Source organism: Balaenoptera acutorostrata, chromosome 10, assembly GCF_949987535.1.
Source record: "Balaenoptera acutorostrata chromosome 10, mBalAcu1.1, whole genome shotgun sequence".
Classification (NCBI taxonomy): domain Eukaryota; kingdom Metazoa; phylum Chordata; class Mammalia; order Artiodactyla; family Balaenopteridae; genus Balaenoptera; species Balaenoptera acutorostrata.
In genome coordinates, this window is record NC_080073.1 from 76202834 (window position 1) to 76214601 (window position 11768).

General features: G+C 47.8%; 1 long non-coding RNA gene across 1 annotated transcript; it reads right to left on the reverse strand.

The window, feature by feature from the left end:
• Nucleotides 1–3020: 3020 nt before the first annotated feature.
• Nucleotides 3021–10872, reverse strand: LOC130709089 (uncharacterized). The gene is made up of 3 exons (XR_009009564.1): nt 10764–10872; nt 10450–10673; nt 3021–5306 (listed from the first exon to the last, which is right to left on the reverse strand). It is a non-coding gene; the product is annotated as an uncharacterized LOC130709089 (long non-coding RNA).
• Between the last annotated feature and the right edge of the window lie 896 nt (nt 10873–11768).

Sequence of the window (11768 nt, forward strand, 5' to 3'; positions counted from 1 at the left end):
CCTCTCTCCAGGATCCAACCTTTCAGGGACGTGTAGAAAGGACCAAGGTGATGAGACACCAGCAGAAGAAGGGGTGGTTCTCAGGGATTTGGAGGAACGATACTGCGGGGGTCTCACGGGCCTTCCATAACCCATAGCTCTGACCACTCCCCTCAGTCCCAACCAAGTTCTAACCTCAGAAGGGTGGGGGCAGCCTTTCAAAGAAGCAGTGTCTGTAAGACCTTGTTGTCCCAGGACTCCCCTCTGAAAGCATTTCCAAACATTCCCTCTTGATGCAGAGAGAGAGAGTGTGTGTGTGCGCGTGGGTGGTGCTGTGAGGGCTAGCGAGAGAGGGCTGAGGTGCAGGATCTAAGCAGGGCCCCCCATGGAAGCCATGCTCTAACTTTCATTCCCTGTGTCCATTGCCCAGCTGTGATGGATTGTGGCTCTCACACCAGACTTGGCTTTTTCCCCAGACCTCAGGAGACAGCATCACTGGGTTATGCCCCTCAGGGTGCAGGTCCCCTGTGCCTAGCAGGCAGCCCCTTCTTGGCTTGGACCTTCCACCTCCAACACCAACATACAAGGCCACGGAACTTGTAGCCCAGCTTGCTCACAGGTCCTCCCACCTGTTCCCTTCCAAGGGCCTATTCTTCCCTTTGTGATCTTTCTGAAGTTGACACAAAACCCCAGGACTGTGATGGGACTTCGATCTGAGTAATAGAATCAGGCAGAGGGAGACAGTAACATATGCTGAAAAGCCTTTTCGGTTGGCTTTGGGTCTGGATGTTTAATGAGAGCAAATTCTGGAAAAGCCGGGAAATAAAAACTGAAAGATGTAAATAGACAGAGATTATCGCTGAATTCTTGTAATTGTCTTACAAGTCCCTCTGGAGGGGCAGACAGTGACTAAGAAGGGACTCTGACATGGGATGACGATTAGGGCTTGGCAGGCAGAGGTGCGGTTAGAGTTGGTCCCGAACGAAGGAAGCTAAATGTTCCAATCCGGGTTTTTTCTATCACTGGTTTTGTCAGTTTTCCTCCTCCCGCCCCCGCCCCGCAGGCGTGTAAGGCGTGAGTCAGGAAGGGGATGCCGAGGATCTACGGAAATGGGCTGGGTCGCTCCCGCTTAGCTGATCCCCACACGGAAGGGCTGGGTTGGTCCTCGCTCTGCCCTAACCAGTCACAGGAAGGGACAAAGTTTTCCTTTCACTTCTGCAGGCCTCTGCCTCCTCATGGAAAGGGCGGTTCCATTCACCTCTTACCATCCCTGTTGGCTTGTTTTTCCTTTTACCTGTGTGCCTGCCCTGAGCTGGACCCCAGCTACGGGGCCCACAGAAGGGACGATCTCAAGAGGTCAGGGGTGCTGCTGAGGCTGTGAGACCAAAAGCTGCATGAGCAACACCTGGCTCTTATCTGGAGCTAACCTGACCTCATCTGGCTGGGTGAACTTGGACATGTTACTGAGCTTCTCTGAGCTTTAGTTGTTTAATCTGTAAAATGGGAGTTGTGAGTATTAACATTTAGAGCAACGTGGATGGACCTTGAGGGTATCATGCTAAGTGAAATAAGTCAGGCAGAGAAAGACAAATACTGCAAGGGGTCACTTAACATGTGGAATTAAAAAAAAAAAATCAAACTCATAGAAACAGAAAATAGAAAAGTGATTGCCAGGGGATGGGGGTGAGGGAAATAGGGAGAGGCTGGTAAAAGGGTACAAACTTTCAGCTATACGATGAATAAGGCCTGAGTATTTAGTGTGTAACATGGTGACTATAGTTGATAACACTGATTACATAATCGAAATTTGCTAAGAAAGTAGAACTTAAATGTTCTCATCCCACTAAATTAACACACAGAAAAAAGGTAGTGATGAATGTGTTAATTAACTAGATGGGAGGAATCCTTTCAAAATGTATACATATATCAAATCATCATGATGCACACTTTAAATATTTCACGATTTTATTAGTCAATTATACCTCAGTAAAGCTGAAAAAATGGGAGTTGTGAGAATTAAATAGCATGTTCCGCATAATATGCATAGCGTAGTGCTTGGTTGAGCACTACCGCTGCTATTTTTTCTGACTTCTTCATGGGCCAAGACTGCTTCCTGCCAACCAGACCTGGCCTCTGGATTCTTCAGCATCTCCTTGGCCTCTGACTCTGAAGCTCAGTGTTGACCTTGGTAAAGATGGTGTCACACATCTTTAAAAGATTTCCCTCCCATCAACAGCTACCCAGCACTGCAATAGCCACTTTGCATCCTTATTTCCAATTCTTTCAGCATTCTCACAGGTAAGGCATTAGTTTCTTCGTTTTACAGAAAAGGAGACTGAGACTCAGTGAGAATAATTGAACTGACCAAGGCCACACACAGAGAAAGTGTGGGAGCCAAGATTTGTACCAGTTGGGTCTGGTGCCAAAGCCCACAGAACACCATCCCCCACCCCCATGGGTACCAGATGGGCCCTTCCAACTTCACTCCATCCTCTGAGACCAAGTGTACAGTGGCCGACTTGGGCCAAGGGCACAGGATGGGGCCTATGGGTTTGAGCGGACACAGCAGGCCAAACACCTGATTCTGGCCACATGGGCCTCACGCTCCAGGCAACGGAGCCAGACTGCAGGCTGGAGTCTTCCCAGGAACACTTGGAGAAGAAATAAAGACCTGACTGGCGACATCCAGCCACAGACCCGCAGAAAGATGATGGCGCTTCACTGAGGTGGAATTTTAAATTTGGACAGAGGCTGGTAATGAATTGTGTCTTGCTGCTATCTAGAAAGAAAGAACTTGCCAAGCAAATTAATAATGTAAACAGGGTTTCCCAGAAGAACCTTTAATCCATGTAATCCTTCACAAGTCAATAAACATTTCATAAGTGCGTTGGAGACACAGAACGGAATGAATCTTTCCCTTTCAAAGGGAGCTCACAATCCAGCCCAGAGACAAGCATCTAAGTGTACACACACACACACACACACACACACACAACGTTTAAATTTTTTAATTAAAAAAATCAAGTTCTGCATGAGCACAGTGACCAGAGGAATGAATTGGGTTTGGCAAGGTCCAAAAAAGCTTAGGCCGCAATCACCAATTTTAGAAACACATTTCCTTCAGAAACACTTTTAATTTGAGAGATTAACTTAGTGATTAGAATTATTCCCATCAAGTTGGATATCAAAGCAAGAGATCAAAAGGCTGATACCATCTCAACTTTAGTAAGCCTAGTTGAAATTATTATGTGAGCTTTTAAATAGTAAGACTTGCCCCCTCCTCGGGATGTTCTAGAATTCAGATGCACATTCAGTTCAAATGCACATTCCCCTCAGTCCAAGTTAGTCCAGCTTCTCTGTGGGCCATGAGTAGAAAGCTTCTGTTTTCTATTTCTCAGGGGGTCCCAGAGCGGTGTTTTGCAATGAACATTTCCCAGAAAAACATGGAGAATATGGTACAGAGGGGTTCAGGGTTAAGACCAAATGCAGAGCACGTGTGATGGTACCAAAGGGATGGGAACAGGACCATGAACTTGGCATTTAACCAGATTTCCTGGGGCAACAGAAGAGGAAGAACCTGGGTGAGGATGTTAGTCAATAGATGTCAATGTCTGGAGGCAGAGTTGGCCAAGAGGCAAGAACAACGGAGCAGGAAGAGGCTTTGGGTCTGAGGCATCTACTTCGGAGGGTGGTTGGGAGGCCACGAACCCTCGGTGACAGACGCTGGAGGCACAGGAGGTCCACACGACCAGTGGGCGCCCTCAGCGCTTACCTCCCCAGGCTCAGCCCCGGTTGGCCACCCCGTTCGCCCCCTCTCTCAAAACCCAACATCCCTCCTTGAAAGTCCACCCGAGCTCGACTCCACTGACTCAGCAGGCCGTGGAGCACTGAGAAACCCTTTGGGGGAAATCCAAAGCCCAGATCTTATTCTGAGAACCTCCCACCACCGGAAGGAAGCAAAGATCATGACACTCAGCACTTTCCAGACACCATTCCTCTCTCCAGTGGTGGCACTGGCCGGGGGCTGGCGGCTCTGCAGTTATTTTTACCCTCCGATTTCCGGAATTGCCGACTAATCTTGGTTACAGGACACCACAGTCAACGCCACTCCGTCCACAGCAATCACAAGAAGCCTCAGCCACAATGCGCAGCTGTGCACGGCCGCACTCATCCTTACCCCGGCCGTACTGCCCCGGCCATGGAGCCAAGTGCCAAGGTCCCCGCTGGATGGAGAGCGGGCAAGGAGGAGGGGGGCAGCTCCCTTGTGCCCATCAAGCGTCAGATGTGACGTGACACGCGTCTAGCCAACAGCCTCTGCCGGTCGGAGGACGACACCAAAGTCCAGGGCTGGTGTTTTCATCCTTCAAAGCTGAGTGTTCCAATGGTTTGTGGCAGAGCCAGTCCAATAGCCACAAAGAGCTACTTTCTTGCTCCCATCCTGTGTTAATAATCACAGACTCCACAGTGGTTCCTTGCCCCCTGACCTCTCACCTATGAACCTCCAGGCACATTACCTTTTGTTTTCCATCTTCGTCTTTCTGTCTACAGACTCTCTGAGGTTCCAGAGGCTAGTGTATTTTAAGAAAGAACTACTTCCTCAGTGTAGATGGAAAAATAATGTTAAAGCTGGAGAAAAGTTTGAAACCAAGATAGGATTTTCCTTCTGCCTGGAATATAGGGGAAAGAATCCTATGAACCGTAAACTCCCACTCAAGGCAGTTTCAGGCTGGCAGCAAGGAGGTGTTGAAGGGTAATGAGAACCACCACCATGATCTCTCCTCCAATGGCAGCCGAGGGTTGATGGCTAGAAAACAGGCGAAGAATAATTGCTTATAATTGTTAATAACGGCAATTATTACCGTAATAAGGAGAATCCTGCCTGAGGCCAAAGGCTGGCCCTGCTGTGCTCTCAGCCTTCTCCCGGGAGGAGGGCCTCACACTGAAAATTCCCCTAACTCCTCGTGATCAAAATATTGTCAACCAAAAGCCATTGAATATCCAAACCACCATTTTCTCCTTCTGTTATTGACCAGTGTTGCTTAAGTCTCAAAACACCACTAAATTAGAAAGCCTTTTCCCGTTGGATTTCCCATAGAAAATTAACTTGGATCAAGAAGGATTAGGTGTGGGTCGGACTTGAAATCTGCCCGGCTCAGGGAGCTCAGATGTTGGCCCACGGCCTCCTCTTCATAGGTCCACTTCCGGTGACCGTTCATCACGGGATTTGCAGGGCAGATGTTCTCCATTTCAGTTACCCGAGCTGGGACTCACTGGCTGCAGAGTTACCAGTCCCCCGGCAAGGGCATCGCAGGGCTAAGAAGGCCGGGCTGAGGGTGGGAGGAAGAGAGAAAAGAAAGTCACAAAAATAACAGACTTGATAGGTCCACTGTTTCATCATGCAATATTCAACTATTAGACGCTGGCCCAAAATAGCTGCTCACTTACTGCCTTTTCCTTTTGCGTTGGCTCCAAGAAACACGAAACGAGAGGTAGCCGAACAAAATGCCTCATTCATGAGAGTCTGGCGGATGCAAGCGAGTTCATGACTTGATAATCCCCGACAGCCCTCATTAAATCAGGGAGCCGCAGGTGTGAAGGCCGCTGGAGGCGAGGGCTGTAATCTGGGCCAGAGCACTGGGGCGCTGTCAGTTGAGGGACCTTGTCAGGATGGGGCAGCTTTCCAAGTTGATAAGGGAACAGTGCCAATTCAGAATGAATGCTTAAGGCAGAAGTCTCTTTTCACGGCAAGAACTCAGAGGCTGTTCTCTTAATCTGATGTGTGTGCATAAATGCTTGGTTTCTTCAGCAAAATTGAACTCCCGATACCCCAAAACTGGCAGAAAGGGGGAAAAAACCCTCCTGGTGGGTAGGAGTTCATACTTCTCCCAGGCCTGACGTTCATCCTTCAAAACTTAACCTTCCTCGTAGGGATCAATCCCAACTGCCGTTTCCTGCACACCCACTTCAGGAGACAGCCTTCTTGTTCGGCCAAGGGAGAGAGCATCTCCACTTGGGAAGCAGGGCCTCCCTCTGGGGACCCTCCCTCCTCATCCATCTCAGACAGAATTTTATTAGGGAAGTGAGTGCACCTCAGGGCATGTTTGTCTAACAAAGAAACAGGTTTCTGGGATGGGTTGCGGGGGGCGGGGGGGGGGGCAGGATTAGCTGCCACCATTGTAGTGTGATTTTAGGAATGCCTTTAGGAAAGTTTAAGGTCAAAAAAATTTCTCCCATACTGCCTTTTTTCCCGGATCCCTGCAATCCCTCAGCCTAAGATTTTGTTAACTTTGGTAAATTGCAAGTACTAGTGAAAATCGTAACACGCAATGCTGTTTCTAATAGTACAAGGTACCAAGAGGGGACACCGAGGAGTGAAAGAAACCAGGTCCTGGCCCCCCACCAGCAAGCTTTTGATTGGCAAGGCACAGTCACAAAAGAGAACTGACATCTAAGGCAGCTTTGACAACCTCTTTGATCCTTAGTTTCTTTATCTATAGAATGGGGATGATGATTAAAAAAAACAGGACCTAACTCCAGAGGATTGTCAAGAAAATGTAATGAAGTCTGGAAATCTGCATGAGCACCTCAACGTTATATTAGTCAAGTGGAAACTTCCTGTGGCACTGTTTTCCAGAAAATGGGATCCAGGGAAGCACAACCTTCCAGGTGGTTTTGGTTACTGACCTATATTGATCTAGCAGAGGATGTACCCCCCAGGGATGGAGGCCACAGCCCCGGAGCCCCAAAGATTTGTCTTTGTGAGGTCTCAGAGTCAATGGGTCCGGAGAGGAAATACTGGCCTCTGTCTGGGCCTCTTGGTACACAAATTGTCTCATCTACGGGAACATCAGATTTTCAACTTACAAAATACACGTATAAACCTATACTTAGTGAAAATGCCTATTACTAATTAACTCATTCACCTGGTCACCTAGATAGCAACCAGTATTTGAGGAACTGGGAACAAAAACACAGAAGTCATTCAAAACAATCCAAACCATTGAAATTCAACCACCGTGGCAACGCACTTTGCAAGCAGACAAGAAAAATGTAAAACTGAAGCTATTTCTAATGGCTTTAGCTAAACAAAATAAACCTAGAGGGGAAAATAAAATGATTTCTTCCAACTGGAGTTTTTACAAGGGAAGAAAAATCAAATGCTTTCCTTAAACTCCACAAAGCAAACACGACCCTTCAAAAGTCCATGAGAAATGGCAGGTATTTCGGTGATTAAGTTTGAGTGGATATGTAAGAAATGTTTCTGGAAAACTGTGGGGAAGCGGGCCGGGACAGCCCTCGTCAGAATCATCAGGGTTTGACAGTATTAGAAATGCAAGCCTGGAGCTACAAACTTGAAACCCAGGACTTGGAAACTGAATCCATTCTTAACTACCCCCTATCCTCACCTCCCAACAGAATAAAATCCCAATGTCCTCAGAAAGCTATAATTGTTGAGAAATAACAGGCAAAATATTTGAAATCATTAACATTTACTGGGGCTTTCCCTCTCTGTTTTTCTAATTGGCCTTTCTCTGTGTCCTTTGCCAGGTTTGCCATCACAAAATACCACAGATTGGGGCGGCTTAAACAACAGAAATTTATTTATTTTCTCACAGTTCTGGAGGCCGGAAGTCCAAGATCAAGGCGTTGGCAGGTCTGGTTTCTCCTGAGGCCTCTCTCCTTGGCTTGCAGACAGCTGCCTTCTTCCTGTGTTCACACCTGGTCATCTTTCTGTGTACCCTCATCCCTGGAGTTTCTTTGTGTGTCCAAATTTCCTCTTCTTATAACGACACCAGTCAGATTGGACTAAGGCCCATCCTAACAGCCTCATTTTAACTTAATTACTTCTTTAAAGGTCCCATCTTCAAATATAGTCACAGTCTGAGGCACTGGGGGTTAGGACTTCAGCACGTGAACTCGGGGGGACACGATTCAGCCGGTAATACTCTGTTCTTTTTTTTCTAAGATTTTTTTTTTTGATGTGGACCATTTTTAAAGTCTTTATTGAATTTGTTAAAATATTGCTTCTGGGGCTTCCCTGGTGGCGCAGTGGTTGAGAATCTGCCTGCTAATGCAGGAGACACGGGTTCGAGCCCTGGTCTGGGAAGATCCCACATGCCACGGAGCAGCTGGGCCCGTGAGCCACAGCTGCTGAGCCTGCGCGTCTGGAGCCTGTGCCCCGCAACGGGAGGGGCCGCGATAGTGAAAGGCCCGCGCACCGCGATGAAGAGCGGTCCCCGCACCGCGATGAAGAGTGGCCCCCACTTGCCGCAACTAGAGAAAGCCCTCGCACGAACCGAAGACCCAGCACAGCCATAAATAAATAAATAAATAAATAAATAAATAAAATTAAAAACAAAAACAAAAAAAAACAAAAAAAAAACTGCATTGTCTCTAAGGTGTAATCAAAAAAACCTCAAGAATGCAATAATATAAAAAAAAAAAAAATATTGCTTCTGTTTTATGTTTTGGGGTTTTTTTGGCCATGAGGCATGTGGGATCTTAGCTCCCCGACCAGGGATCGAACCTGCATTGTAAGGTGAAGTCTTAACCACTGGACCACCAGGGAAGTCCCAATACTCTGTTCTTAATCTCTCTATACCTTTGCACTGGGAAGATTCTGCTGGGGGCTCTCTAGGCTGTTTTCAAAAATCTGATAAGTAATTTCTATGTGCTTATTATGAGTGATGGCAACAGAAAAATACTGTTCTCGCCCTCAAGGAATTTTTATTCTAGAAGTTGAGAGGAAATGTGACCTCAAATAAGCATAATATAAAGGCAGCCTGTGATGAACACCATAAAAGACTAGGGCAGAGATCAGCAAACTTCATCCTGAAGGCCAAATTTGGTCTGCCACCTGTGTTTATAAATTTTCACTGAAACACAGCCATGCCCATTTATGCATATATTCTTTTTTTTTTAAAGTATTTGTTTATTTATTTATTTATGGCTGTGTTGGGTCTTTGTTTCTGTGCGAGGGCTTTCTCTAGTTGCGGCAAGTGGGGGCCCCTCTTCATCGCGGTGTGTGGGCCTCTCACTGTCGCGGCCTCTCTTGTTGCGGAGCACAGGCTCCAGACGCGCAGGCTCAGCAATTGTGGATCACAGGCCCAGCTGCTCCGCAGCATGTGGGATCTTCCCAGATCAGGGTTCGAACCCATGTCCCCTGCATTGGCAGGCAGATTCTCAACCACTGCGCCACCAGGGAAGCCCCTATGCCTATATTCTTTATGGCTGCTATTGCAAACTGTAACACACACAGCCAAAGATATTTATTATCTGGCCCTTTACAGAAGCAATTTGCTGACCCTTGGACTAGCGTCAAATTTTATCTGAGATGAGAGGCAGAAGGAAGCCCATCTGACCTTTGTCCTGAGAGTGTGTGATTTAATCTGGGCTTTGAGGGATGAATAAGAGTTCAAGAAGTAGAGGTGGGAAGGGGGTTCTAAGCAACATGAACAGCATGAGCAAATGTGTGAGGGGGTAGGAATTCAAGGCATGGTTGGAGCTCTAAGTGAAGACCCTCAGACATCAAGATAGGAGCCTGGACCTCTCTCAGACAGCTCTGGAGCACCTTGGAGGGTTTTGGAGCCAGGGCTAACTTATAACTAGCCTGCTGTGTGAGAAGCCCGGCACAGAATGCACAGATGAATTAGACCCAATTCCTGCCAGCCAGGAGCTTATGACTCTAATGAAGTGAATAAGACAAGTACCCAAACAATGACCAGACAGGGCAGAATACTGCCCCCCTGGGGGCAACTTAAGTTAGGAAAGTAGTCAAAGGGGGGTTCAAGCAAAGTCAAAGTTGATGATTGGGTGGAGGATGGATTATTGATGACAATAATGATAGTTCAGGTTCACTCAGCCTATCGTGTGAGTCAGGTCCTCTGCCACCTGCTTTGCACACACAACAATCCTGTGAGCAGATACTCATATTATCTCCAATTAACTGATGAGGAAACGGAGGCTCAGACTGAGAGAGATTCAAACCCAAGGTAGAGGTAGATTCAAACTACTATGGTGAGAGGGAAGGCAGGGAGGTCCTATTGAAGGACTTTTGCAGAAGTCCATCATTTGGAGACAAGCAAACAGGAGGATTTAAGATTCATAGTTTACAGTTAGTATTCGAGCAGCCTCCAGTTTTTGAAAAAAACATTTCAAAGTGTAGAAGGATGACTGATATACCTCAGTGTGTATACTTGGCTCTGACATGTGGTTTGTGAAGGAGCGGATTCCCTGCTGCTCCTGTGGGTGTGATGTGCGTCTCCATTGTACACATGGGCCCCAGGGCTCCCTGGAGAGACGGGCAGAAGGAAAAGCTGGTCCTTCCAGGGGGAGCTCTAGAGAGGTATAGTCCTCTATACCAGGCCGATAGTGTGTGCTCAGACCATAATGTCTTGTGCTTGCATTTAAATGGACCGTAAAAATACTCAAAGAAGTCCCTCCAACCCCTCCCGCCATCCACAGGGCTACCTTGGATGCTGCAACAGCTCCCGGAGGTGCCTGCAGAGGCTTGTGCTTCTAAGAACCAGGACAGAGCAGGGGGCCGGCGCATCGACGTGGAGATATCCTCTGGGCAGCGATTCCAGTTGGCGGTAAAATAGATGCCGTGCCATCCTGACAACAGCAGGAAGACAGCAGGGCTGCTTGGCTCCACCAGGGTCCTGATGGGGAAGGTCAGGAGCTACCTCCAGGGTCTGAGGGGACACAGAGAGGATTAAACGTGGGAACTCAGTAGCTCTTGGCTCCCCCCACCGACCCCCTCGCCTCCTGGGTTCCTCACATACCACCAGGTCCTAAATGACAAGCTACAATTACAGGAAAGTGCTAAAGTTACAAGTTGATCTAAACACTATTCGACAAAGAATATTCAGGGAAAAGGAACCCCAGGCGGTTATAAACCCTTTTAGCTGTGTTGAAACCATAAGGTTTGCATCCAAGAATGTGTTGTCTGTTTGAGGCCGGCCTTTATTCTTTCCGTCGGGTGCCAGTGGCATGCATTTCAAATGAGCAGTTGTCTGTGGCCCCAGAGTCTGTGGCCGAGGCATATCTAATCGGGTTGAACAGCCGTTCATCGCAGCTGTCAGCTCGCTGGAAATCAGAACATTATCTGCAACCACACACGACTCCAATAGAAGGTTGGCTCTCGGAGCCCTGAGCCTCCAACTCCCCCTGACCTGACCGTGGTGGCCCCTGGTTTTTCCTTTTCTTATGTGACTATGTGCAACAGTAGCAAAGCTATTTTAGGCATTAAAACAGCTAATTGCAGATTTCCATCAGGGCCAGCCGCTCAGAACACAGGTTTGGAAAGCACGTTGGTGGTCTCTGCCTGTGGGATGGTTTTGGCTTGTTTGCTTGAGAGGTCGCTCGTCCACACCCCAGACCCACAAAGCTGTTAATTGGAGGCTCTTCCATGTGAGCCGCTTGGTTCTGGGCGTGAGGAATTTAGTGGAATTTAGTGTGAAATAGCGTGTGATGTTTTCTTGGCCCTAAAAGCGTGGCTGGAAGGGCCTTTAAAAGTCATCTCCTCAGGCTGCTTACTGGATAGATGAAGAAACAGCGGTTCAGAGAGGCCCACAGCTGGTAGGGGGCAGAGGTGGGAGGAGACTGGGTTTCTGGACTTCCTTTATCGTGCTCTCTCTTCTGAGATGTCTGCACAGTTCTGTCATGTCACTTAAAAGCTTCAGGGAGGCAGTAAAACAGGCTGGTTTACATCAGGCCCTTCCATGCACAGCAAGCAGTACGACCCTCAGTGAGTTATTTAACCTCGATGAACCGTGCTTGCACCATCT